Raw genomic sequence first — 27,346 nt, forward strand, 5'->3', positions numbered from 1 at the left:
CCCACTGAACCAGAGAATTCACACTGGGAGAGGCCATTCACTTGCTCTGACTGTGGGAAAGGATTCATTAATTCATCCAACCTTCTGATACACCAGCAACTTCATACAGGGGATAGACTGATCACCTGTTCTGAATGTGGGAAGGGATTCACACGTTCATACAACATTCTGACATATCAGCAGGTTCACAGTGAGGAGAGGCTGTTCACTTGCTCAGTGTGTGGGAAGGGATTCACTCGTTCATCCAACCTATTGAATCACCAGCGAGTTCATACTGGGGAGAGGCCGTTCACCTGCCCTGTGTGTGGGAAGGGATTCAGTCAGTTATCCAACCTGCTGACACACCAGTGAGTTCACAGTGGAGAGAGGCCGTTTACGTGCTCCATATGTGGGAAGGAATTTTCTCATTTATCTTATCTTCTGAAACATCATCGAGTTCACACTGGGGAGAGGCTGTTCACCTGTAACGTCTGTGGAAAGGGGGTTTACTCACTCATCCCACCTGCTAACACACCAGTGAGTTCACAAGCGACTACAAGGTTTGGATTCTACCCTTATTGATGCTGTTAATTATGTCCAGGACTGAATCAGGTTCACTCTTGACAGTCTTAATCTGCTGATGAGGTTTAATATTCTGAATAAATGTGAAATAAATAAGCTTGGTTTGAAACATTGAAGATTTTTGTCTTTCCCACATGAGTGTTTAACAGCACCTGGCTGGAGCTCAGAAAGGACAATCTGGAGGAGGATCACACGGCAGGAACAGAACTTCAGCCTGGACACAGTCCTTCAGGGTCACACTGAGAGGGACAAAAGACACTTGGGTCTTTCTCATCTCTCTTCACTGTCAGCAAAGTCCCCATGTGGGTTAATCCTGAGGTGTGAGAGAAATGTGTCCCAGCTGTTCTCTTCCATGGTTCAGAGCTCCTAGACACGGAACAGAAGCACCTTTACAACTGTGTTTAGAGTCAGGAAGAACAATGGTGAATGCTGGAAACGTGCTGTCAAATCAGAGATTGGTGTAAAACTGTGATGTTCCTGATTGAATGTAAAGCAGCTGGTTTAAGTTTCCAGACTGAAAATGTGTTTGTGTGACAGTCACAATGAATTAATTGAATAGAAACCTACTTAAAATAGTTTGTTGAAGTCGGCATTAAAATAACAGCTGGAGGAGCTCACAGGAGCCTGGTAACTGCCGGGACAATTAGACAACAGTTTGATTGCCCAGCTAAAGAATTCCACAGATTCTCTACCCTCTGAGAGAAGATATGTCTCCTCATCTCTGTCCTAAATTTGAGATCCCTTACTTTGAGATTATGCCCTCTGGTCCTAGACTCTCCCACAAGAGGAAACAAGATAATTTTTCAGGTTGTGTAACTGGTTAAAGCTCTTTCCACAGTCAGTTCACTGGAACACTCTCACTCAGGTGTGTGTGTGTCTCGGGGCGTTTCCAGTCACAGTGATGTTTGAAATCACTTCCCACAGCCAGAACAGACAAGCACATTGACAGTTTGTGATATTTAGATCCTAATGAATTGAGTGACTGTCAAGAAAGATCTTGAGTAGTATTTGGTTCGAGTTGCCCAGCTGCCAATCCTCCCGTCCTAATGTCCAAAAAAGAAGTTTACAAAAATGATCACTGTAAGAATGGGATAGAAATTCACAACAGATCATTCTAGTTTCTATAGAACCTTCTTTCCTCTTTTGCTTTTCCCAAGCATGTGGTCCAGTCAAAATAAAAGACCAACATCAGCTAGAAATCCCAACAAAAGTGCCGGGAACCTTCCTAACTGAACCAGAATATTGTTCACAGTGTCTCTGAAACATTCTGTCCACTGAGGTATACACTGGTTGTGGAAGGTGTCAAGCATTCTGGCGGGTACCGCATGCTCCCTCTGCAGGGCCACTGGGAACAGACAAGACCACGGAATAGAAGTCGGCAGCCAGAGTGACCACCCACCCACCCACCCATTAACACTGCCAGTTACTGTGAAAAGCCCCAAGTCGGCACATTCCGACGCCTGTTTGAGTACACAGAGGGAGAATTCGGAATGTCCAATTCACCTAACAGCACGTCTTTCTGGACTTGTGTGAGGAAACCGGAGCGCCTGGAGAAAACCCACAGGGAGAATGTGCAGACTCCGCACAGACAGTGACCCAAGCTGGGAATAGAACCTGGGACCCTGGAGCTGTGAAGCAACAGTGCTATCCATTTTGGAAAAGAGTAAAAACAACAGGGTTGTGGTGATGGGAGACTTCAACTTCCCCAATATTGACTGGGACTCACTTAGTGCCAGGGGCTTAGACGGGGCAGAGTTTGTAAGGAGCGTCCAGGAGGGCTTCTTAAAACAATATGTAAACAGTCCAACTAGGGAAGGGGCGGTACTGGACCTGGTATTGGGGAATGAGCCCGGCCAGGTGGTAGATGTTTCAGTAGGGGAGCATTTCGGTAACAGTGACCACAATTCAGTAAGTTTTAAAGTACTGGTGGACAAGGATAAGAGTGGTCCGAGGATGAATGTGCTAAATTGGGGGAAGGCTAATTATAACAATATTAGGCGGGAACTGAAGAACATAGATTGGGGGCGGATGTTTGAGGGCAAATCAACATCTGACATGTGGGAGGCTTTCAAGTGTCAGTTGAAAGGAATACAGGACAGGCATGTTCCTGTGAGGAAGAAAGATAAATACGGCAATTTTCGGGAACCTTGGATGACGAGTGATATTGTAGGCCTCGTCAAAAAGAAAAAGGAGGCATTTGTCAGGGCTAAAAGGCTGGGAACAGACGAAGCCTGTGTGGCATATAAGGAAAGTAGGAAGGAACTTAAGCAAGGAGTCAGGAGGGCTAGAAGGGGTCATGAAAAGTCATTGGCAAATAGGGTTAAGGAAAATCCCAAGGCTTTTTACACTTACATAAAAAGCAAGAGGGTAGCCAGGGAAAGGGTTGGCCCACTGAAGGATAGGCAAGGGAATCTATGTGTGGAGCCAGAGGAAATGGGCGAGGTACTAAATGAATACTTTGCATCAGTATTCACCAAAGAGAAGGAATTGGTAGATGTTGAGTCTGGAGAAGGGGGTGTAGATAGCCTGGGTCACATTGTGATCCAAAAAGACGAGGTGTTGGGTGTCTTAAAAAATATTAAGGTAGATAAGTCCCCAGGGCCGGATGGGATCTACCCCAGAATACTGAAGGAGGCTGGAGAGGAAATTGCTGAGGCCTTGACAGAAATCTTTGGATCCTCGCTGTCTTCAGGGGATGTCCCGGAGGACTGGAGAATAGCCAATGTTGTTCCTCTGTTTAAGAAGGGTGGCAGGGATAATCCCGGGAACTACAGGCCGGTGAGCCTTACTTCAGTGGTAGGGAAATTACTGGAGAGAATTCTTCGAGACAGGATCTACTCCCATTTGGAAGCAAAAGGACGTATTAGTGAGAGGCAGCACGGTTTTGTGAAGGGGAGGTCGTGTCTCACTAACTTGATAGAGTTTTTCGAGGAGGTCACTAAGATGATTGATGCAGGTAGGGCAGTAGATGTTGTCTATATGGACTTCAGTAAGGCCTTTGACAAGGTCCCTCATGGTAGACTAGTACAAAAGGTGAAGTCACACGGGATCAGGGGTGAACTGGCAAGGTGGATACAGAACTGGCTAGGCCATAGAAGGCAGAGGGTAGCAATGGAGGGATGCTTTTCTAATTGGAGGGCTGTGACCAGTGGTGTTCCACAGGGATCAGTGCTGGGACCTTTGCTCTTTGTAGTATATATAAATGATTTGGAGGAAAATGTAACTGGTCTGATTAGTAAGTTTGCAGACGACACAAAGGTTGGTGGAATTGCGGATAGCGATGAGGACTGTCTGAGGATACAGCAGGATTTAGATTGTCTGGAGACTTGGACGGAGAGATGGCAGATGGAGTTTAACCTGGACAAATGTGAGGTAATGCATTTTGGAAGGGCTAATGCAGGTAGGGAATATACAGTGAATGGTAGAACCCTCAAGAGTATTGAAAGTCAAAGAGATCTAGGAGTACAGGTCCACAGATCACTGAAAGGGGCTACACAGGTGGAGAAGGTAGTCAAGAAGGCATACGGCATGCTTGCCTTCATTGGCCGGGGCATTGAGTATAAGAATTGGCAAGTCATGTTGCAGCTGTATAGAACCTTAGTTAGGCCACACTTGGAGTATAGTGTTCAATTCTGGTCGCCACACTACCAGAAGGATGTGGAGGCTTTAGAGAGGGTGCAGAAGAGATTTACCAGAATGTTGCCTGGTATGGAGGGCATAAGCTATGAGGAGCGATTGAATAAACTCGGTTTGTTCTCACTGGAACGAAGGAGGTTGAGGGGCGACCTGATAGAGGTATACAAAATTATGAGGGGCATAGACAGAGTGGATAGTCAGAGGCTTTTCCCCAGGGTAGAGGGGTCAATTACTAGGGGGCATAGGTTTAAGGTGAGAGGGGCAAAGTTTAGAGTAGATGTACGAGGCAAGTTTTTTACGCAGAGGGTAGTGGGTGCCTGGAACTCACTACCGGAGGAGGTAGTGGAGGCAGGGACGATAGGGACATTTAAGGGGCATCTTGACAAATATATGAATAGGATGGGAATAGAAGGATATGGACCCAGGAAGTGTAGAAGATTGTAGTTTAGTCGGGCAGTATGGTCGGCACGGGCTTGGAGGGCCGAAGGGCCTGTTCCTGTGCTGTACATTTCTTTGTTCTTTGTTCTTTGTTCTTTGCTACAATACCGCCCATCCCACCCAGCTACAATGAACTGTTTTAACCAGACCCAAGAGTAGATTCAAGATGTCACGTTCGGCAGAAGGATACTATAGACTGTAAGATCCACAAACTCTGTCATGATGGCTGCAACTTAACAGGTTATTATGAACATTAAACTGTGGGCAATATCCGATTCTGTGACCAATATTTAGTTAAACACGGACCTGAATAAGGAAACTTTGCAGCCACCTGTGAAGTTTAAATGTCTCGTTGTGTCAGGATGAACCAGCATTTGAGGAATATAAAATCTCTCGACTGTTGGTCTCCAAGTGCCGTATTGAACACCGGAGAATGAGCTTGAATTGGAACAGAGTGAGTGAGTGATCATCGTTATCTGCTATTGTATCGCGGTGTTCTGGGTCTCAGACTTGTAACCCTCTAGTTAATTGTCAGGGATGCAGTATAATAAACCCTGAACAAATCAAATGTGTGTGTGAGAAGCATCTGAAGCACCAGGAACCAGCTGGACCAGCAGAGCTGAATGTTTTCCAGTGCAGCCACAGAACTGTACTTATTCCAGCTTCCAAGTCCACCTGAGAACCAACCTCCTGGCTATTCATCTACAATAAGCTTCAGAGCCTCATGAGAATTATTTGTTTCTAAAAACGCTTCACTCCAACTAAAGGAACAGCTCAACAAGAAGACAACAGGCCTGCAGCGATATAAAGATTGCAGTCTACATTCCATTTTCATCATTACAACTTCACCTTGATCTGTACTTAATTTCTGTGTATGTGTCAGTGAGTGTGAAAGAGACGAGAGACTGAGATGTTCAAACATCCAGGGAAATAGTGTGATAATAAATAACCTTTATTCCTTTAAAAATTACCAGTAAGCCTGCTGCTGAAATGTATTTTAAATAAAGAAAAATCACACTGAGGGTAAGGAAATATCACACAAACATCCTGATAATGGAATGGAAAGGACCACGAAATGTAATCAAACGCTATATAACCCCTTTCAGGTAGCTATACAGAGGCTGCAGCCTCTCACACTGAATGTCTACGTAATCCAGAGACACCTCCAGGCCACAAACATCAGCTGCAGCCTGAGATTGAGTGAAACATTTTAAAAACCTGTTGCACGGTAACTTACGGGCGGGCACTAGGACCCGGCTGGGAACAGAAACTTTCAGGTCCCGTCCACAGCTTCTGCATCACCGAGGCCAGCGCATGCGCTCTGCTGCCTCGGTGAACCAAGATGGCGGCTGTGAACCAGGGCCTTCTCCTGGGACAGAGCTGACCGGCGGTGATGTGACCTGAGGATCACCGCACCTCAGGCAAGGGGCCAGGTTGGGAAGGCGGTGCCTTCAGGAATAACTGGGAAGGTGATGTTTGGGCAGTTGCTGCAGTCTGTGTAGTGAAGGTGCTGTCACAGTGGTGTGAGGTGAGGAAGTACAGGATTATCACCCAGCAATGATCAATTAAGGGGAATGTAAATCCAGCTCAGGCTGCTTTCAGATTGGAAAGGGAGCTAAGGTGTGTCCTCAGAGCTGGTGAATGTTGTGGCTTTGGCAGTTTCTCTATAAAGTCATTCCCTCCCTCTCCCACCTCTATCTTTAGAGTCAGAGAGTTTTACAGCACAGAAAGAGGACCTTTGGCCCATTCATAATCTTTATTATTGTCACAAGTAGGCTTACATTAACACTGCAATGAACTTATTGTGAAAATAAACTAGCCGCCACATTCCGGTGCCTGCTCGGGTACAATTCAGAATGTCCAATTCCTCCCACAAACACGTCTTTTGGGACTTGTGGGAGGAAACCCACATCGTCAGAGGGAGAATGTGCAGACTGCACAGACAGTGACCCAAACCAGGAATTGAACCGGAACTGAACCAGCCCTGATGCTGTGAAGCAACTGTGCTACCGTGGCACCCAGCATGGCAGCCAGTCCTCGAATAAGCTAACGGGAGCCTTACCCTCCACACTTTCTGACAGGCCGACGACTCAGATGTTCTTTATCCGACCCTCGGTTCTCCAAGTCATCCATGACCTCCGAAGGCCACTCGGTTGGTTTTCAAAGGATTGAATTTCGACGGAGGCATCTTGCTGAACGTTCAGGATTCTCGCCTCCGGTTCATTGAGTCTTTTTTAAAAATAAATTTAGAGTACCCAATTCATTTTTTCCAATTAAGGGGCAATTTAACGTTGCCAATCCATCGCCCCTCCACATCTTTGGATAGTGGGTGCGAAACCCACGCAAACACGGGGAGAATGTGCAAACTCCTCACGGACAGTGACCCAGAGCTGGGATAGAACCTGGGACCTCGACGCCGTGAGGCAGCAGTGATATCCACTGTGCCACCGTGCTGCCCAGATCATCGAGCCTCTTCATGGTGTTTTGCAGCTGGTCCCCATGAGCTCACAGATATTGAGTCAGCACACACCAGCTCTGGTCAGTAACACGGATAATGCCGGCAGTCATCATTTTCGCCGCCTCCATGAGAGCCTCGGAGAGCGCGGGGTCGAGAGACCTACTGAGGGTCAGGCCGCCATGTTGAAAAGGTGGCTCCATTCCCGCTGAATCCACCTGCGCTGTTTTGTCAACAGATTTCTTCACTTTATTTGGCATAATCCTACTAAACTGAACCCTGACGTCTTCCAGGGACATGATAACAATATTAATTTAAAGATCAGATTATAGGTGAGTGGCACCAGAATCTGCGGAAAAGCAGCTACTCCCGCACCACAAGCCCGACACCCCGGCACAGACAGATTTCTGATCGATGAACGTGCCGAGGGTTATGGGGAACTGGCAGCTAAATTAAGAGAAAGCTGAGATGAGGAGGGATTTATTTTCTCGAGGATGTGGTGAAGCATTGAAATTCTGTACCCCAGAGGATTTACAGTGCAGAAGGAGTCCATTTGGCCCGTCGAGTCTGCACCGCCCTTGGAAAGAGCACCCTACTTACGCTCAAGCCTCCACCCGATCCCCGTAACCCAGTAACCCCACCTAATCTTTTTGGACACTAAGGGCAATTTAGCATGGCCAATCCACCTAACCTGCACATCTTTGGACTGTGGGAGGAAAGCGGAGCATCCGGAGGAAACCCACGCACACACGGGGAGAACGTGCAGACTCCGCACATACAGTGACCCAAGCTGGGTATCGAACCTGGGAACCTGGTTCTGTGAAGCAATAGTGCTAACCACTGTGAAATGAGGGATAATGTGGGAAAACGGTGTTGTGGTAGATCAGCCAATGATCCCATTGAATGGTTCAGGCTCGATGGGCCGAATGGCATACTGCAGCTCATATTTGTTGTGATCTCCTGGACAGGAAGCTGTGAGCTTGGATCTATCAATCAGCATCTTCAGGAGAATAGGGAGGGTGAATATTAGATACAGCAGAGTGAGAATGGAGGGAGAGTGTGTGGGATGGTGATTTACAGCTTTGGGGGAATAAGAGAGGAAAAAATGTGACATAGAAAATAGAATTGTCTGTTATGAGTTTCTATCCTGTACTGACACTGAAGAATTTTGTAAATTGTTTTTTACAGGATATTAGACGAGGAGGAATTACAGACAGAAATCTCAGACGTTACGTCTCGACCTGACAGAGTCACTCGATTCCTTGGAACCTGAATAGCATCAGCCTTTGAATCTAGAAGGTGAAATGTTTGCCCGAACTGTCAGCTAAAGATTTCAAACATCAGTGTGACTGGAAAAGCACCGAGACCCACACAACACACACCCGAGTGAGAGTGTTCCAGTGAACTGACTGTGGAAAAAGCTTCAACCAGTTACACAGCCTGAAAAACATCACACCATTCACAGTGCGGAGAGACCGTACACGTGTTGTGTCTCTGGACGAGGCTTCAACTGATTGTCCCGCCTAGAGAGACACGAAGAGACCCAAAACATGGAGAAACCGTGGAAATGTGGGTACTGTGGGAAGGGATTCAAAGCCCCGTCAAAGATGGAAACTCATCAACGTAGTCACACTGGAGAGAGGCCGTTCACCTGCTCTCAGTGTGGGAAAGGATTCACTCAGTTATCTGACCTGCGGAGACACCAGCGAGTTCACACTGGGGAGAGGCCATTCACCTGCCCTCAGTGTGGGAAGGGATTTACTCAATTATCCAACCTGCAGACACACCAGCGAGTTCACACTGGGGAGAGGCCATTCACCTGCTCCCAATGTGGGAAGGGATTCAGTGATTCATCCAGCCTGCGGACACACCAGCGAGTTCACACTGGGGAGAGGCCATTCACCTGCTCTCAGTGTGGGAAGGAATTCAGTGATTCATCAAACCTGCGGACACACCAGCGAGTTCACACTGGGGAGAGGCCATTCACCTGCTCTCAGTGTGGGAAAGGATTTACTCGAGTATCCAAACTACAGACACACCTGCGAGTTCACACTGGGGAGAGGCCATTCACCTGCTCTCAGTGTGGGAAGGGATTCAGTGATTCATCCAACCTGTGGACACACCAGCGAGTTCACACTGGGGAGAAGCCATTCACCTGCTCTCGGTGTGGGAAGGGATTTACTCAATTATCCAACCTGCGGACACACCAGCGAGTTCACACTGGGGAGAGGCCGTCCACCTCTCACTGTGAGACGGGATTGCATGTTTCACCACACCTGCTGTGACACCAACAATTTCACAATCGATTACAGGGGTTGGATTCTGCTGTTATTGTTTCTGCTCTACATCCAGGACTGCATTTTGTTCATTCTGACAGGTGGTCAGTGGGGCTGGTCGGAGGGTTTCTTTCTGCTGGACTGGCCGATCTCACAACTTTGCCTCCAATGGGCTGATGCTCTTTGAGCTTTGTTGCTAATACCTGGCTTCGAATTGTACAAGGATCATAGAGTGAAAGGGTATTTGGAAGTGTGAAGATATTTAGTTTCCATTTCCATTTCAAACCCCCTAAAGCATGCCACGTTACCATGGAGATGGGCCCTGGTGGTTACATGGTTCTTTTGTTTAATTTATCTGGGTGTTCCTCACAGAGGAAAACAACACGGTATGAGGGGCAAGTTGTCAGAGGTGGTCTGGGAAACTGATTGGTACAGGGAATGCCTAATATTTAAGGAATTATTACATATTTATCAGGGGGTCGGTTAGCTCAGTTGGCTGCACAGCTGGTTTGTGATGCAGAGCAAGGTCAACAGTGAGGATTCAACTCCCGTACTGGCTGAGTTTATTCATGAAGGCCCCGCCTTCGCAACCAGGCCCCTCGCCTGAGGTGTGCTGACCCTCAGGTTAAATCACCACCAGTCAGCTCTCTCACTGAGAAAGGGGAGAGCAGCCTATGGTCCTCTGGGATTTTTGCAACTTTTATTTTGCATATATACAACAAATATAGATTCCTTTAAGGAACAAAAATCCAACAGGAAAAGTGATGTAACCTTGGCTAACAAGAAACGTTAAAGATTCCATGAGATCCATTAGAATTCAGCAAAGGAGGATCAAGAAACTGATGAAAGCAAACCGATGAGAAACATAAAAACCGATTGGAAAAGCTTCTCCAGGAGTGTGAAAAGGAAAAGATTAGCAAAGACCAATGTGTGTCCATTCCAGCCAGAGACAGGAGAGTTTAGAATGGGGAGTAAGGAAATGACAGATAAACTAAACAATGTGTGTCTGACTTCACAGAGGAAGATACAGAAATTGTCCAAAAAACACCAGAGAACCAAGAGACTGGCAGAGATTAGTATTGGTGAAAAGGTTGTACTGGAGAAATTAATGGGCTTTAAAGTGAATAAATCCCCAAAAGCTGCTGATCTACATCCCAGAGTGTTGAACGAGGTGGCTGTAGAGATCTCTATTTCACATTCTACATTCTCTTGACACTATCTATAACGGACAAGCCTTTTGTCTGAGCCAAACATTTCCTTTTTACGTAGTCACAGAAGCTTTAACAGTCCATTTTTAAGTATTTTGCCAGTTCACATTCTATTCTATTCTCCCTTTGTTTCTCAGTGTCTTGGTCGAAGAACTGAAGTAAATCCTCGGGAATGAATCATCACTTCGGACAGGTTCTGAGACAATTAAGTTTTGACTTCCAGGACAGAGTAACGATAATCGTGGAGTGTGATTTTAGATTGTGTAAATGGGCAAAGTTCTGTTTTATAGTTTACTGTGTAGGTTTCCGAGGTAAAGTAGCTTCTAGTTTGTTTGTTGTATTAAAAGTCATAAAACTTGAAGTCCCGTCGTGTGATCCTTTAATTTGTGGACTGGGAACTTGATTTTTTTATAAGAAGTTGCTGACCTTTATGGAGATCCTTATCGACGAGTTTTGATTTCCTATTTGAGCCTCGGGCACCTTTCTTTCTGTCTCTATTGCTCGTGTCACTGACAGCCAGGCGACGGAGCTGAGGGCTGAATTTAGCTGAGAATAACAGGGCCTGTGTCCCAGTTGGGAACTGCCATGGGCATCGCTAATAGAGACAGGAAGATGCTGGCGGACTGGCTGGGAATTGCACATCCAACCAATCAGGGTTCAGGGGCGAGGGTCACTGAGGCTGACGGTGATGTGACCCCCCAGGGTTCAATGCCCCAGTGTCCAAAGCGGGGAGTCATGGGGACACAGTACAGAGGAGCTAAAGGGAACCATTTGGGACCAGAACATTGTGAACATCCTGTTACTCTGGTTTTCTTTGATCCTCAAGTAATTTTCTGTTAGTTTTTTTTAACCACGCTCTGTTTCATCAATAAACTTTTAACAGGAAATTATTTGAATTGGTTGGACCTTTCCTGATTAAATTTGTTCACTTTCGGGTAAGTGGGTGAGATGGATTGACAGGCTCTTTAACAGAAAGTGAGTCCCTCTAAGGTAGTTGGCAAAGGAGCCAAAGGGGTAGAGGAAATTTGATTTTTCTTTTGACACAGTGTTTGAAAATGGAGTTCAGGGAATCAATTGTGACTGACTAATTTATCAAGGTTCTCTGAGGAAGTAACAAGGGATGTCAATAAAGGGGAACCTGTAGATGTGCTTTATCTGGATTTCCAGGAAGTATTTCTCATTGTGCCACATCAAAGGTTATTACACACAAAATAAGAGCTTGTGGCTTGGGGGCAACACATCAGCATGGATAGAGGATTGGTTAGCTAACAGGAAGCAGCCAGTAGGTATAAATGGGTCATTTCTGGGTGGGTAAGATGTGACAAGTGGAATGTCACCAGGATCAGTGCTGGGCTCTCAACCATTTACAATCTGTATGAATGTGTTGGATGATGGGATTGAATGATGGCGGCTAAATTTTCTGATGCCTCAAAGACAGGTAGGAAAGTAATTTGTGAAGTGGATTTAAGGACTCTGCAAAGGACTACGAACAGGTTAAGTGAGTGGGTAAAAAACTGACGGAGCACAACTTTGGAAAATATGAATTGTCCACTTTGTCAGAAAGTATTAAATAAAACAATATTATTTAAATGGAGAGAGATTGCAGAACTCTGAGTTACAGAGAGATCGGGGGTGCCTGATCCCAAGTTAGTCTGCAGGTACAGCCAGTGATTAGGAAGGTCAATGGAATATTATTGTTTATTGCAAAGGAAATGGAATATAAAAGTAGGGATGTTTTGCTGCAGTTGTACAAGGTCTTTAGTGAGACCATATTTCGAGCACTGTGTACAGTTTGGGTCTCCTTATTTCAGAAATGAGATAAGTGCATTAGAAGCAGTAGAGAGAAGGTTGACACCCCGGATTCCTGGGTTGAGGGGATTATCCTCTGAGGAAAGGTTTGACAGGTTGGGCCTGTATCCATTGCAGTTTAGAAGAATGAGAGATGATGTTAGAGACGCTGAGTGGAATTGATAGAGAGAATGCTGAGAGGATGTTTCCCCTTGTGGCAGAGGCTAGAACGAGGGGACACCATTTACAAATAAGGGGTCTCCCATTTAAAATGGCGATCAGGATGATTGTTTTTCCCCTGATGGCTGTGAGTCTGTTAATCTTTCTTCCCCAGTGAGTGGTGGAGGCAGGGCCATTGAATCTGCTTTAAGGCTGCATTTGATCGATTCTTGATTGACAAGGGAGTGAAAGGGTGGAGGAAGGAAATGAGTTGAGACCACAATCAGATTAACCCTGATTTCATTGAATGGTGGAGCAGGATCAAGGGGCCGAATGGTCAACTCCTAATTTGTATTGACCCTTAACACCCCCACTTTTCCAAACTCTGAAATGATTCACAGTGATAGCCCTTATTGGTGGCAGTGGTTAGATTTTATTCAGTATAAATAAGAGCTGACACAGTCTAATGTCTGAGCAATAGTATCAAAGTGCAGCAGCATTACCATTGCATTCTGGGTACACACATTACAGAGACCGGGATGATCACAAGATGAAGGAAATCATGGCTGCGAATGTTGGAATTTACTTGTTTATTGACTGGAAGCCTTTGTGGGCCAGCAAGCACGGGTGATGAGTAAACAGCACTTGGTGTGAGTAAACACATGAGCAGTGGAGTTATGGATAATCTCAAGATTACGGGGAGGTTAAATTTGGGAGGATAGCAGGGATTGTGTTCGGAGAGTTAAATCCAGATGTGAGAAGGAATGAATGAGGTGTCAGCAGCAGATTAGCGGAGACTGGAGTGGAGTTAAGCGATGTGACTGTGGTGGAATTAAGCGCTCTTGGTTATGTGGATATGTAGTTGGAATCTCGTCTTGGGGTGAAATGTTCACACTGGGGAGGGGCTGTTCACCTGCTGCATGTGTGGAAAGGATTCACTCAGTCAGACAACCTGCTGACACACCGGCGATTTCACAACTGGGAGAGGCCGTTCACCTGCTCTGATTGTGGGAAGGGATTTGTTACCTCATCCACTCTGCTGAAACACCAGCGAATTCACAAATAACTATTGTGCTTGGATTTTGTTGTTAATCATATCCAGGACTGAACCATGCTCCAGTTTTGTTATACGTGTTAACATAGTTGGTCTCAGAAGGGGACGATTTGTGGTCAAGATTTCACATAAAATTTCAGATCAGGATTGGATGGAGCTGCACAATTTTTCTTAACCTGAAGAGCAGAGAATTTATTTTTATCGAAGGCATTTTTCACGTATACAAAAATACAAAAGCCAATCCTCGGCAACAGGTAACCTTTTTTTCCCAACACCTCCGAACAAATCACCCCTAACTACCCCCCCCCCCCCCCACCCACCCCCCTCCCCCCCCTCCCCACCGACAATTAATTCACTTTAAAGAAGATGATGCATGGCTTCCTCCTCAGGGTGAATCCGCCTTCCACTCTATGTAGGACAAACTTAACTTTTTCCACGTGCAGAAATCCTGCCATGTCACTCACCCATTCCCTCGTCTTTGGCTGTTCCTAGTCCCGCCAACTCCACAAAATTTGTCTCTGGGCTATCAGGGAGACAAAGGCCAAAGCATCTCTCCCCACCTGAACTCCCAGATCTTCCGATACTCCGAATATCGCCACCTCCGGACTTCGAGCCACCCTTGCTCCCAAAATTTCAGACATTTCATCCAAAAAACCCTCAATTTCAGGCACACCGAAAACATATGCACATGGTTCATCGCCCCCACATCCTGCACACTAGGTACTCTAGATTTATAATCAAAAACTGTTTCCCTTAGGCAAGTGATACAACTCCTCAAGCTCCTCCAGGCCTGCAAACATTTCTCCCAGCAACAAGTCCCTGAAGTACTCTATCCCCAACCTGCCACCACATGTGAACCTCTGGTCCAGCGCTGCAAACCTATGGTTTTCACATATTGGCATCCACAGTGACATGCCTTTCAGTCCGAAGTGTTGCCTGCACTGGTTCCAAACCCTCAACGCTGATAACCCCACCGGTCTTGTGGAGTACGGATCAGCGAGAACAGCATGGATGCCAACAACAGTGCCCTCAAACAGCATCTTATCCAGTCCCCAGACTGACCACTCATCCCACACCCATTTCCTAGTAATTGCCCAGTAGTCATTCAACAGGCTTGACAAAGCCAACCCCCGCCCCCCCACGCCCACATCAATCCCTTTCCAGAAACACCTTCCTCACCCGCAGAGCATTCCCCACCCACACATCATCCCATTCACCTTTCTCAGAAAGGACTTGGGAACAAAGATGTTGAGGTTCTGAAATTCGAATAGAAAGAAGCTTGGGCAGCAACATCATTTTCACTGTCTGGACACATCCTGTCAAAGATAGGGCAACACATACCACCTCTTGAAGTCCGCCTTGAACTTATCCAGCTGGACCCAACTCCACACCACCTATATCCCAAGATAGTGCAAACTCACCCCCACCACTTGGAACGGCAACACCCCGCCTCCTCTCCTGCCCCTGGCAATTATCGGGAACACATTGCTTTTCCCCCATATTCAATTTTAATAATAATAATGATTATTAGTGTCACATGTAGGCTTACATTAACACTGCAATGAAGTTACTGTAAAAATCCCCTAGGCGCCTGTTTGAATACTCTATTTTTTTTAAAGGTAAAGACTCGATGGGCTGAATGGCTTCCTTCTGATCTGTAGAGATTCTATTATTCAATGAAGATAGAAATTTAGAACTGACAATTCTACTTGTCACTGAACATCCATCTCGCTCTGAAACTATAAATCTCTGTCCCGCACACACTCATCTTCTCTATTGATAATAGCGCCAGTTAATCCTCTTATACACCTGTTTCTTTTGCCAAATTCTCATCCTCTCAAGGTGCTAATTTCGGGTTCAGTTGCAGTCACCTATTGTCATCCTCAATATGTCCGCCGGCTGTCTAAACCTTTACATCTGAAGTCAACAAACGTTTCCGAAGGGAATCAAATCAAATCCAGTGACCACCCACGTGTACTTTGTGTCAGGCTGGGTCAGTGCGCCCCAGAGCCAGGATTTCGAAGCTGAGATTCCACCTGAATAATGGCTGCCGCATATCCCAGAATCCTCCGCACCGGGGAAACCGCTCTATCCAACGGCCTGAAAAGCGCCTGTCCAAAGGAGAAGAGTTGCCACCCACCTTGACCTTTGTGCTGAGGCGCTGACCAATGGGATGACTTGGAGGACCGGAATTTTCTCTGGTCCTCCAGCCAATCAGAATGCGGAATTTGTATTCATCGCGTTTGAGCCTCTCACAGACTGACCACCCCCCCTTGTGCCACATCTGTGAGTAAAATTTCCTTAGTCTTCTGAGAAAGTAGAGTCGTTGATGGGCTTTCTTAACTATAGCGTCAGCATGGGGGGACCAGGACAGGTTGTTGGTGATCTGGACACCTAAAAACTTGAAGCTCTCGACCCTTTCTGCTTCGTTCCCATTGTTGTAGACAGGGGCATGTTCTCCACTATGCTTCCTCAAGTCGATGACAATCTCCTTTGTTTTGTTGACATTGAGGGAGAGATTATTGTCGTCGCACCAGTTCACCAGCTTCTCTATCGCATTCCTGTACTCTGTCTCGTCATTGTTTGAAATCCGACCCACTACGGTGCTGTCATCAGCAAATTTGAAAATCCTGTTAAAGAAACCCTTCTCAGAAATGTTATTTACAGTTCAATAATAAAATACAACCATTATTATTTCTAGTCTTGTAGCACAGTATTGTAGCCATGTTATATATTTCCAGTCATAGAGTAGGAGTGCAACTTGAGTCCATGTCAACTCTCCACTGTCGAGCAATCCAATCACTCCTACTCCTCTTCTATGTCCCCGTTCCTCTGCAAGATTATTTCCTTCAAGTGCCCACTCAATTTCAATTTCAAATCTTCGATTGCCCCTACTACCACCACACCCGTGGACAGCCAGTTCCAGATCATGCCGGCTCACTGCACATCTCACCACTTCTCTCACAAAGTAATGAGTGGTGTATATTACACACATTTGAATAGGATGCGATGAACATGGATTTGTCAATCAACGTGAATTGGCACCTTTAGGAGAATTGGGAGGGTGTATGTTTGGCATAACAGAGTAAGAATGGAGGGAGCAAGTGACTAATTTTCTACAGAGACTAGAATTGTCAGTTCTGAATTTCTGAGCCGTACTGACAGTGCTAACTTTTGTAAACTCCTTTTACAGAATATCAGGAGAGGAGGAGGATTTCAAGTCACAAATCTCAAAACAAATAACATGTGGAGCTCTGAGATTTGATTCATCAGAATAATGTTGACTTTTAAATCTACAAAGTTAAATATTTGTCTGTTCTGTATGCTTCAAAGATTTGAAACATCAGTGTGACTGGAAAGGCAGCAAGATATACACACCCGAGTGAGTGTTCCAGTGCACTGACTGGAAACATCAGTGTGACTGGAAAGGCAGCAAGATATACACATCCGAGTGAGTGTTCCAGTGCACTGACTGTGGAAAAAGCTTCAACCAGTTACACAGCCTGAAAAAAACATCGCCAGTCTCAGTGAGGTGAGAACATTCAGGTGCTTTGTGTGGACAAGGCTTAAACTGACTGTCAAATGAGTCACGTGGACACACGCATCATGGAGAAACTGTGGAAATGTGAGGACTGTGGTAAAGGATTCAATTTTCCATATCAACTGGAAAATCATCGACACAGTCACAATGGGGAGAGGTCTTTCACTTGTTTGGAGTGTAGGAAGGAAGACGCTCCTTTATCCTCCCTGCAGACACACAAGCGAGTTCACACTGGAGAGAGGCCATTCACCTGCCCTGAATGTGGGAAAGGATTCAGAAAATCATCCAACTTACTGATGCACCAGCGGGATCACACGAGGGAGAGGCGGTTCCTCTGCTCTGAGTGTGGGAAGGGATTCACTCAGTTATCCCACCTGCAGTCACATCAGCGAATTCACACCGGGGAGAGGCCATTCACCTGTTCAGAGTGTGGGCGAGGATTCAGTGATTCATCCAACCTGCTGATGCACCAACGGGGTCACCTGGGGAGAGACCATTCATCTGCTCAACATGTGGGAAGGGATTTAATCAGTCATCCCATCTGCTGATGCACCAGCGAGTTCACACCGGGGAGCGGCCATTCTCCAGCCCTGAGTGTGGGAAGGGAGTCACTAATTCATCCCATCTTCTGACTCACCGAGTTCACACTGGAGAGAGACCATTCACCTGCTCCAAGTGTGAGAAAGGATTCACACAGCTATCCAACCTGCAGCTACACCAGCGAGTTCACTCTGGGGAAAGACCATTCACCTGTTCTCAGTGTGGGAAGGGATTCAGTAATTCATCCACCCTGCAGATACACCAGTGGGTTCACTCTGGGGAGAGGCCATTCATCTGCTCTGAGTGTGTGAAAGGATTTACTCAATTATCTGCCCTGCAGAGACACCAGCGAGTTCACACTAGGGAGAGGCCAATCACCTGCTCTGAATGTGGGAAGGGATTCACTCAGTCATCCCACCTGCTGAGACACCAGCGTGTTCACAAGTGATCACAGGGATTGAATTCTGCTGTTTTTGCTGCTGTTAATCACATCCAGAACTGAACCATGTTCATTCTGACAGTGAACAAAGAACAAAGAACAAAGAAATGTACAGCACAGGAACAGGCCCTTCGGCCCTCCAAGCCCGCGCCGACCATACTGCCCGACTAAACTACAATCTTCTACACTTCCTGGGTGAAGTGGGAGGTCGGAGGGTTTCTTTTTTTTTTATTAAATATTTTATTGAAAATTTTTGGTCAACCAACACAGTACATTGTGCATCCTTTACACAATATTATAACAACACAAATAACAATGACCTATTTTATAAACAAAAAATGAATAAATAATAAATAACAAAAATGAAAACTAGCCCTAATTGGCAACTGCCTTGTCACAAGTAACACTCTCCAAAAATATAATTTAACAGTCCAATATATAATTATCTGTAGCAACGACCTATACATACTATACAGTATATATTAACAACCCTGAGAGTCCTTCTGGTTCCTCTCCCCCCCCTTCCCCCCCCCCCCCCCCCCCCCCCCCCCACCCCCGATCCTGGGCTGCTGCTGCTGCCTTCTTTCTCCCATTCCGTCTATCTTTCTGCGAGGTATTCGACGAACGGTTGCCACCGCCTGGTGAACCCTTGAGCCGACCCCCTTAGGACGAACTTAATCCGCTCTAGCTTTATAAACCCCGCCATGTCATTTATCCAGGTCTCCACCCCCAGGGGCTTGGCTTCTTTCCACATTAGCAATATCCTGCGCCGGGCTACTAGGGACGCAAAGGCCAAAACATCGGCCTCTCTCGCCTCCTGCACTCCCGGCTCTTGTGCAACCCCAAATATAGCCAACCCCCAGCTTGGTTCGACCCGGACTCCTACTACTTTTGAAAGCACCTTTGCCACCCCCATCCAAAACCCCTGTAGTGCCGGGCATGACCAAAACATATGGGTATGATTCGCTGGGCTTCTCGAGCACCTCGCACACCTATCCTCCACCCCCAAAAATTTACTGAGCCGTGCTCCAGTCATATGTGCCCTGTGTAATACCTTAAACTGAATCAGGCTTAGCCTGGCACACGAGGACGACGAGTTTACCCTGCTTAGGGCATCTGCCCACAGCCCCTCCTCGATCTCCTCCCCCAGCTCTTCTTCCCATTTCCCTTTTAGTTCATCTACCATAGTCTCCCCTTCGTCCCTCATTTCCCTATATATATCTGACACCTTACCATCCCCCACCCATGTCTTTGAGATCACTCTGTCCTGCACCTCTTGTGTCGGGAGCTGCGGGAATTCCCTCACCTGTTGCCTCGCAAAAGCCCTCAGTTGCATATACCTGAATGCATTCCCTTGGGGCAACCCATATTTCTCGGTCAGCGCTCCCAGACTCGCGAACTTCCCATCCACAAACAGATCTTTCAGTTGCGTTATTCCTGCTCTTTGCCACATTCCATATCCCCCATCCATTCCCCCCGGGGCAAACCTATGGTTGTTTCTTATCGGGGACCCCCCCAAGGCTCCAGTCTTTCCCCTATGCCGTCTCCACTGTCCCCAAATCTTCAGTGTAGCCACCACCACCGGGCTTGTGGTGTAGTTCCTCGGTGAGAACGGCAATGGGGCTGTCACCACAGCCTGTAGGCTAGTCCCCCTACAGGACGCCCTCTCTAATCTCTTCCACGCCGCTCCCTCCTCCTCTCCCATCCACTTACTCACCATTGAAATATTAGCGGCCCAATAATACTCACTTAGGCTCGGTAGTGCCAGCCCCCCCCTATCCCTGCTACGCTGTAAGAATCCCTTCCTCACTCTCGGGGTCTTCCCGGCCCACACAAAACCCATGATGCTCTTTTCAATCCTTTTAAAAAATGCCTTTGTGATCACCACCGGGAGGCACTGAAACACAAAGAGGAATCTCGGGAGGACCACCATCTTAACCGCCTGCACCCTCCCTGCCATTGACAGGGATACCATATCCCATCTCTTGAAATCCTCCTCCATCTGTTCCACCAACCGCGTTAAATTTAACCTATGCAATGTGCCCCAATTCTTAGCTATCTGGATCCCCAGGTAACGAAAGTCCCTTGTTACCTTCCTCAATGGTAGGTCCTCTATTTCTCTACTCTGCTCCCCTGGATGCACCACAAACAACTCACTTTTCCCCATGTTCAATTTATACCCTGAAAAATCCCCAAACTCCCCAAGTATCCGCATTATTTCTGGCATCCCCTCCGCCGGGTCCGCCACGTATAGTAGCAAATCGTCCGCATACAAAGATACCCGGTGCTCTTCTCCTCCCTTAAGTACTCCCCTCCACTTCTTGGAACCCCTCAACGCTATCGCCAGGGGCTCAATCGCCAGTGCAAACAATAATGGGGACAGAGGGCATCCCTGCCTTGTCCCTCTATGGAGCCGAAAATATGCAGATCCCCGTCCATTCGTGACCACGCTCGCCACTGGGGCCCTATACAACAGCTGCACCCATCTAACATACCCCTCTCCAAAACCAAATCTCCTCAACACCTCCCACAAATAATCCCACTTCACTCTTTCAAATGCTTTCTCGGCATCCATCGCCACTACTATCTCCGTTTCTCCCTCTGGTGGGGCCATCATCATTACCCCTAACAACCTCCGTATATTCGTGTTCAGCTGTCTCCCCTTCACAAACCCAGTTTGGTCCTCGTGGACCACCCCCGGGACACATTCCTCTATTCTCATTGCCATTACCTTGGCCAGGACCTTGGCATCTACATTTAGGAGGGAAATAGGTCTATAGGACCCGCATTATAGCGGGTCCTTTTCCTTCTTTAAGAGAAGCGATATCGTTGCTTCAGACATAGTCGGGGGCAGTTGTCCCCTTTCCTTTGCCTCATTAAAGGTCCTCGTCAATACCGGGGCGAGCAAGTCCACATATTTTCTGTAGAATTCGACTGGGAATCCATTCGGTCCCGGGGCCTTTCCCGCCTGCATGCTCCTAATTCCTTTCACCACTTCTTCTACCTCGATCTGTGCTCCCAGTCCCACCCTTTCCTGCTCTTCCACCTTGGGAAATTCTAGCCGATCCAAGAAGCCCATCATTCTCTCCCTCCCATCCGGGGGTTGAGCTTCATTTAATTTTTTATAAAATGTCTTGAACACTCCATTCACTCTCTCCGCTCCCCGCTCCATCTCGCCTTCCTCATCCCTCACTCCCCCTATTTCCCTCGCTGCTATCCTTTTCCTCAATTGGTGTGCCAGCAACCTGCTCGCCTTCTCCCCATATTCGTACTGTACACCCTGTGCCTTCCTCCATTGTGCCTCTGCAGTGCCTGTAGTCAGCAAGTCAAATTCTACATGTAGCCTTTGCCTTTCCCTGTACAGTCCCTCCTCCGGTGCTTCCGCATATTGTCTGTCCACCCTCAAAAGTTCTTGCAGCAACCGCTCCCGTTCCTTACTCTCCTGCTTCCCTTTATGTGCCCTTATTGATATCAGCTCCCCTCTAACCACCGCCTTCAACGCCTCCCAGACCACTCCCACCTGGACCTCCCCATTATCATTGAGTTCCAAGTACTTTTCAATGCACCCCCTCACCCTTAGACACACCCCCTCATCTGCCATTAGTCCCATGTCCATTCTCCAGGGTGGGCGCCCTCCTGTTTCCTCCCCTATCTCCAAGTCCACCCAGTGTGGAGCGTGATCCGAAATGGCTATAGCCGTATACTCCGTTCCCCTCACCTTCGGGATCAATGCCCTACCCAGCACAAAAAAGTCTATTCGCGAGTAGACTTTATGGACATAGGAGAAAAACGAGAACTCCTTACTCCTAGGTCTGCTAAATCTCCACGGGTCTACACCTCCCATCTGCTCCATAAAATCTTTAAGTACCTTGGCTGCTGCCGGCCTCCTTCCAGTCCTGGACTTCGACCTATCCAGCCCTGGTTCCAACACCGTATTAAAATCTCCCCCCATTATCAGCTTTCCCATCTCTAGGTCCGGAATGCGTCCTAGCATCCGCCTCATAAAATTGGCATCATCCCAGTTCGGGGCATATACGTTTACCAAAACCACCGTCTCCCCCTGTAGTTTGCCACTCACCATCACGTATCTGCCCCCGTTATCCGCCACTATAGTCTTTGCCTCGAACATTACCCGCTTCCCCACTAATATAGCCACCCCCCTGTTTTTCGCATCTAGCCCCGAATGGAACACCTGCCCCACCCATCCTTTGCGTAGCCGAACCTGGTCTATCAGTTTCAGGTGCGTTTCCTGTAACATAACCACATCTGCCTTAAGTTTCTTAAGGTGTGCGAGTACCCGTGCCCTCTTTATCGGCCCGTTCAGCCCTCTCACGTTCCACGTGATCAGCTGAGTTGGGGGGCTTCTTACCCCCCCCTTGTCGATTAGCCATCACCTTTTTCCAGCTCCTCACCCGGTTCCCACGCAGCTGTATCTCCCCCAGGCGGTGCCCCCCCCGCCCATCCTCTCCCATACCAGCTCCCCCCTCACCCCAGCAGCAGCAACCCAGTAATTCCCCCCTCCCACCCCCCCCCCCCGCTAGTGTAATTCCTCCCCCCATGTTGCTCCCAGAAGTCAGCAAACTCTGGCTGACCTCGGCTTCCCCCCGTGACCTCGGCTCGCACCGTGCGACGCCCCCTCCTTCCTGCTTCTCTATTCCCGCCATGATTATCATAGCGCGGGAACCAAGCCCGCGCTTCTCCCTTGGCCCCGCCCCCAATGGCCAATGCCCCATCTCCTCCACCTCCCCTCCTCCCCCCATCACCACCTGTGGGAGAGAGAAAAGTTACCACATCGCAGGATTAGTACATAAAACCCCTCTTTGCCCCCCCACATTCGCCCCACCACTTTGTTCGAACGTTCTTTTTAATAACCCGCTCATTCCAGTTTATCTTCCACAATAAAAGTCCACGCTTCATCCGCCGTCTCAAAGTAGTGGTGCCTCCCTCGATATGTGACCCACAGTCTTGCCGGTTGCAGCATTCCAAATTTTATCTTCTTTTTATGAAGCACCGCCTTGGCCCGATTAAAGCTCGCCCTCCTTCTCGCCACCTCCGCACTCCAGTCTTGATAAACGCGGATCACCGCGTTCTCCCATTTACTGCTCCGAGTTTTCTTCACCCATCTAAGGACCATTTCTCTATCCTTAAAACGGAGGAATCTCACCACTATGGCTCTGGGAATTTCTCCTGCTCTCGGTCCTCGCGCCATCACTCGGTATGCTCCCTCCACCTCCAACGGACCCGCCGGGGCCTCCGCTCCCATTCACGAGTGCAGCATCGTGCTCACATATGCCCCGACGTCCGCTCCCTCCACACCTTCAGGAAGACCAAGAATCCTCAGGTTGTTCCTCCTTGCGTTGTTCTCCAGTGCCTCCAACCTTTCCACACATCGTTTCTGATGTGCCTCCTGCATCTCCGTCTTCACCACCAGGCCCTGTATGTCGTCCTCATTCTCGGCTGCCTTTGCCTTCACGACCCGAAGCTCCCGCTCCTGGGTCTTTTGTTCCTCCTTTAGCCCTTCGATCGCCTGTAGTATCGGGGCCAACAGCTCTTTCTTCATTTCCTTTTTGACCTCTTCCACACAGCATTTCAAGAGCTCTTGTTGTTCAGGGCCCCATGTTAAACTGCCACCTTCCGACGCCATCTTGGTTTTTGCTTGCCTTCCTTGCCGCTGTTCTAAAGGATCCACTGCAATCTGGCCACTTTCTCCTCCTTTTTCCATCCATATCCAGGGGGGATTCCCTTCTGGTTTACCGCACAGTGTTTTTAGCCGTCAAAATTGCCGTTGGGGCTCCTATCAAGAGCCCGAAAGTCCGTTTCACAGGGAGCTGCCGAAGCGTGCGACTCAGCTGGTCATCGCCGCACCCGGAAACGGAGGGTTTCTTTTTGCTGGACTGGCCGGTCTCACAACTCTGCTTTCAGTGGGCTGATGCTCTTTGAGCCTGGGAGAATACATTTCCATGGAAACGATTTACAGAAGCTGATGAAGTAGATGTATTTTATCCTGGATAGTAAATAGTGTTTCTCCTGCCAATACAGGTAGATCTAAAGTAAATACATTTCCTACATAAAGAGGTTTCTACTGAAATCCCTATTAGTATGTTGAACCCTTTCATAACCTTAAAGACTTCCATCAGGTCACCCTTCAGTCTTCTCCCTTCTAGAGAAAAGCAATCCGAGCCATAGGGCAGCATGGTAGCACAGTGGTTAGCACTGCTGCCTCACAGCGTCAGGGATCTGGATTCGAATTCCCAGCTTGGGTCACTGTCTGTGTGGAGTGTGCACGTTCTCCCCATGTCTGCTTGGGATTCCTCCGGGTGCTCCGGTTTCTTCCTACAGTCCAAAGATGGGAAGGTTAGGTGGATTGCTATGCTAAATTGCCCCTTAATGTCCAGGGTTGTGTAGGTTAGGTTATGGCATTACGGGGATAGGTAGGGATAGTCACTTGTAAATGGGCAGAATGCTCATTCGAAGGGTCGGTGCAGACTCAATGGGCCGAATGGCCTCTTTCTGCACTGTAAGGATTCTGTGAGGGTTAAATGCTGTCAGTTCTGGTATTGTTCTTGTGAATCTTTGTTGCTCTCTCACGGCTGGCTCTGATGTTCAGAAGGGAGGGTCAAAGCGCAGAAGAGTAATAGTAATAGGGGACTCGATAGTCAGGGGCACAGATAGGCGCTTCTGTGGACGTGAAAGAGACTCCAGGATGGTATGTTGCCTCCCTGGTGCCAGGGTCCAGGATGTCTCCGAACGGGTAGAGGGCATCCTGAAGGGGGAGGGCAAACAGGCAGAGGTCGTTGTACATATTGGTACTAACGACATAGGCAGGAAGGGGCATGAGGTCCTGCAGCAGGAGTTCAGGGAGCTAGGCAGAAAGTCAAAAGACAGGACCTCGAGGGTTGTAATCTCAGGATTACTCCCTGTGCCACGTGCCAGTGAGGCTAGAAATAGGAAAATAGAGCAGCTAAACATGTGGCTAAACAGCTGGTGTAGGAGGGAGGGTTTCCATTATCTGGACCACTGGGAGCTCTTCCGGGGCAGGTGTGACCTGTATAAGAAGGACGGGTTGCATCTAAACCGGAGAGGCATAAATATCCTGGCCGCGAGGTTTGCTAGTGTCACATGGGCGGGTTTAAACTAGTATGGCAGGGGGGTGGGCACGGGAGCAATAGGTCAGAAGGTGAGAGCATTGAGGGAGAACTAGGGAATAGGGACAGTGTGGCTCTGAGGCAGAGCAGACAGGGAGAAGTTGCTGAACACAGCGGGTCTGGTGGCCTGAAGTGCATATGTTTTAATGCAAGGAGCATTACGGGTAAGGCAGATGAACTTAGAGCTTGGATTAGTACTTGGAACTATGATGTTGTTGCCATTACAGAGACCTGGTTGAGGGAAGGGCAGGATTGGCAGCTAAACATTCCAGGATTTAGATGTTTCAGGCGGGATAGAGGGGGATGTAAAAGGGGAGGCGGAGTTGCGCTACTTGTTCGGGAGAATATCACAGCTGTACTGCGAGAGGACACCTCAGAGGGAAGTGAGGCTATATGGGTAGAGATCAGGAATAAGAAGGGTACAGTCACAATGTTGGGGGTATACTACAGGCCTCCCAACAGCCAGCGGGAGATAGAGGAGCAGATAGGTAGACAGATTTTGGAAAATAGTAAAAACAACAGGGTTGTGGTGATGGGAGACTTCAACTTCCCCAATATTGACTGGGACTCACTTAGTGCCAGGGGCTTAGACGGGGCGGAGTTTGTAAGGAGCATCCAGGAGGGCTTCTTAAAACAATATGTAGACAGTCCAACTAGGGAAGGGGCGGTACTGGACCTGGTATTGGGGAATGAGCCCGGCCAGGTGGTAGATGTTTCAGTAGGGGAGCATTTCGGTAACAGTGACCACAATTCAGTAAGTTTTAAAGTACTGGTGGACAAGGATAAGAGTGGTCCGAGGGTGAATGTGCTAAATTGGGGGAAGGCTAATTATAACAATATTAGGCGGGAACTGAAGAACATAGATTGGGGGCGGATGTTTGAGGGCAAATCAACATCTGACATGTGGGAGGCTTTCAAGTGGCAGTTGAAAGCAATACAGGACCGACATGTTCCTGTGAGGAAGAAAGATAAATGCGGCAATTTTCGGGAACCTTGGATGACGAGTGATATTGTAGGCCTCGTCAAAAAGAAAAAGGAGGCATTTGTCAGGGCTAAAAGGCTGGGAACAGACAAAGCCTGCGTGGAATATAAGGAAAGTAGGAAGGAACTTAAGCAAGGAGTCAGGAGGGCTAGAAGGGGTCACGAAAAGTCATTGGCAAATAGGGTTAAGGAAAATCCCAAGGCTTTTTACACGTACATAAAAAGCAAGAGGGTAGCCAGGGAAAGGGTTGGCCCACTGAAGGATAGGCAAGGGAATCTATGTGTGGAGCCAGAGGAAATGGGCGAGGTACTAAATGAATACTTTGCATCAGTATTCACCAAAGAGAAGGAATTGGTAGATGTTGAGTCTGGAGAAGAGGGTGTAGATTGCCTGGGTCACATTGTGATCCAAAAAGACGAGGTGTTGGGTGTCTTAAAAAATATTAAGGTAGATAAGTCCCCAGGGTCTGATGGGATCTACCCCAGAATACTGAAGGAGGCTGGAGAGGAAATTGCTGAGGCCTTGACAGAAATCTTTGGATCCTCGCTGTCTTCAGGGGATGTCCCGGAGGACTGGAGAATAGCCAATGTTGTTCCTCTGTTTAAGGAGGGTAGCAAGGATAATCCCGGGATCTACAGGCCGGTGAGCCTTACTTCAGTGGTAGGGAAATTACTGGAGAGAATTCTTCGAGACAGGATCTACTCCCATTTGGAAGCAAATGGACGTATTAATGAGAGGCAGCACGGTTTTGTGAAGGGGAGGTCGTGTCTCACTAACTTGATAGAGTTTTTCGAGGAGGTCACTAAGATGATTGATGCAGGTAGGGCAGTAGATGTTGTCTATATGGACTTCAGTAAGGCCTTTGACAAGGTCCCTCATGGTAGACTAGTACAAAAGGTGAAGTCACACGGGATCAGGGGTGAGCTGGCAAGGTGGATACAGAACTGGCTAGGCCATAGAAGGCAGAGAGTAGCAATGAAGGGATGCTTTTCTAATTGGAGGACTGTGACCAGTGGTGTTCCACAGGGATCAGTGCTGGGACCTTTGCTCTTTGTAGTATATATAAATGATTTGGAGGAAAATGTAACTGGTCTGATTAGTAAGTTTGCAGACGACACAAAGGT

At 47.7% G+C, this 27,346-nt stretch overlaps 1 protein-coding gene across 2 annotated transcripts in view; it reads left to right on the forward strand.

Moving 5' to 3' along the window:
* The first annotated feature begins 5,992 nt into the window (after positions 1–5,992).
* Positions 5,993–27,346, forward strand: part of LOC140419002 (uncharacterized) — a 283,990-nt gene continuing 262,636 nt past the window's right edge. The window contains exons 1-2 of one of the 2 annotated variants that reach the window (XR_011945463.1): positions 5,993–6,104; positions 8,279–11,464. The gene's annotated coding sequence lies outside the window, so the exon portion shown is untranslated. Of the gene's footprint in view, positions 6,105–8,278; positions 11,465–27,346 lie in introns of those variants that run through there. The other variant, XM_072502725.1, reaches the window with a different exon arrangement.

This window comes from Scyliorhinus torazame, chromosome 5 (genome assembly GCF_047496885.1).
Source record: "Scyliorhinus torazame isolate Kashiwa2021f chromosome 5, sScyTor2.1, whole genome shotgun sequence".
NCBI lineage: Eukaryota > Metazoa > Chordata > Chondrichthyes > Carcharhiniformes > Scyliorhinidae > Scyliorhinus > Scyliorhinus torazame.